Source organism: Schistocerca nitens, chromosome 5, assembly GCF_023898315.1.
Source record: "Schistocerca nitens isolate TAMUIC-IGC-003100 chromosome 5, iqSchNite1.1, whole genome shotgun sequence".
NCBI lineage: Eukaryota > Metazoa > Arthropoda > Insecta > Orthoptera > Acrididae > Schistocerca > Schistocerca nitens.
This window is the reverse complement of record NC_064618.1, coordinates 560,553,743-560,556,044: the sequence shown is the minus strand read 5'-3', so window position 1 is coordinate 560,556,044 and position 2,302 is coordinate 560,553,743. Positions and strand designations below refer to the sequence as shown.

General features: G+C 37.3%; 1 non-coding gene across 1 annotated transcript; it reads left to right on the top strand.

Moving 5' to 3' along the window:
* The first annotated feature begins 1,519 nt into the window (after window positions 1–1,519).
* Window positions 1,520–1,594, top strand: Trnas-cga (transfer RNA serine (anticodon CGA)). The gene has a single exon. It is a non-coding gene; the product is annotated as a tRNA-Ser (tRNA).
* The last annotated feature ends 708 nt before the right edge of the window (window positions 1,595–2,302 follow it).

Below are 2,302 nucleotides of genomic sequence, written 5' to 3'. Positions count from 1 at the left end.
GGAAATATTGGGACTATATGGAGGATATGTGTAAGGGATTCCCAGTGAAACTACTGCAGTGTAGTCGAAACAAACTTAGACTATGTGGACAGGCACTATCCTGTAACAGAATGATGCCATCTCTCAACAGTACCGGGTGTTGGTACTACATGCAGCGCTTCAATGGACAGTTTGCAAAATCTGAAGCAGGCCATCAAGTCCAAACGCCCAGGAATGTTGACAACTGGTATCATTCTGTTGTAGGATAATGCCCACCCATATGTTGCCAAGATTGTTTAGACTTAACTGCAGACGTTCAACTGGGAAGGTCTTACACATTGTTTCACCATGTAATTTCCGTATTTCTGTGACCATAAGGAAAGACATCTGTGGCAATTGATTTGCTTTGGACGAAGAATTGCACACCTGTTCAACAGGATACTGCAAGATTTGTCCATGAAGGCACTCTCCTTCTGGTCTCGCAGTAGGGTCAATGTATTAAAAGCTATGGCAGTTATTTTTCAAATAATAAACAGTTTACATTCTTTTTTCTCTCACCTGCCTTTATTTGACTGTTCCTTGTACTTACACTTTCTAAAAGATTTCAAAACATAAAATTTAATGCAAAAAGCGTAAGAAATGTAGATTTATAAATTTATTGTGATAGCCCTTTCTTAGAAACACCTACAAGTTTATTTGTTTATTTTACTTACACTGAAGCTCGATAATGCTTCCCTGTTATTGGAAACTAACCTGTTCTTACTTTAATTTTACATTCGACTTAACATATTATGATACATAAGCTTCACTCATTTTGTTTCAATTAGTTATGATGTACTATTCTAATTACTGTTTATTCATTAGACTTGGCAACAATTTTTATATTCAGGGGTTGTTAATATTCATTAGGTGAATATAGGAGGATAACTCTCAAACATGACACTTTACTTCTTTGTTCACCATACATGGCATTTACTCATTACTCAGTGAACGTACTTTGTTTAAAAGTACATTACCCCTCTCTCAAGTAATAAAGACTTGAATTATGGGCACCCATAACTGTATTAACTGTACACAATGTGGTCATATCACATTTATTTTACCAGATTATACCAGGATGTCTCATTTTTAGTATAACATTTGGAAACTTTCCTGTAGTTCTGGACAAGCTTCTGCTTCTGCATTTTACTGTTAAATTTTATCTCATATCTACATGACGAACAAATGCAGTTCTGCATACACATGAGTTCTTTTGCTTGAAACGTATGATACCTAAAAACCACTGAATTTTGCATCGTAACTGTGTCTACAATACCAGTCAGTGGCGTCTTTAGTATTACTACAAAATTGTTTCTGTTCATCAGCACATAGTTTCTGATCAGCACAAGAAACTGGCGTGGCAGAGTTATATAGTTCCTTATAAGATTCAAATGTGTTGCAGTGTTGCAAAAAAATGTATATCACTCACTTCTGTAAAGTTTGGAAGGTAGGAGACGAGGTACTGGCAGAAGTAAAGCTGTGAGGACGGTGCGTGAGTCGTGCTCGGGTAGCTCAGTTGGTAGAGCACTTGCCCGCGAAAGGCAAAGGTCCCGAGTTCGAGTCTCGGTCCGACACACAGTTTTAATCTGCCAGGAAGTTTCATATCAGCGCACACTCCGCTGCAGAGCGAAAATCTCGTTCTGGACTCACTATATTACTATAAGTTTGTCTTCAATCCTTTTCAAACTGCTCGCAAAAATTTGTAAATTTCATTACCGTAACTCCCGCAGAACACAAAATTTTGTAAACATTCTCACACAGCAGTATGTTTTCAAATTTCGAGTACTTTCTTCCAAATTAATTCCCAACATGAAACAGGTTTCAAGAAGGATTTAGTACAATCTGCTGATAAATTGCCCACTTTTGGCATTTCGGCTGCAACATTTTCAACGCCAATTGCCTCACATAAACGTTTGCTTCTACTTAACTACTGTACGGAGTAATTACACTGCCATTAATTACGTTTGATACTTGACGATTTTCCACATAAGTCACATTGTTTTTTTTCGTTTTCTGCAGCGGAATCTACCTGTTCTCTTAATTGTTTCATCTCAGATCTTACAGTCAGGTCATGGACTTCCGACTTCATTTGCGCATGTTGAGCATCACCTGAAGACATAAGTTTTTCTCACTCCAAATATGACAGCATTCCTGTTATTCGATTAAATATTCGACTTTTATTAACAGAAAACATTTAATCTCGCCATCACTATGATCTGCATCCTTTAAAACATCGAGTTCTCCACCCTTTGAAGATACTGCTGATTACGAGAGACAGTTTTTT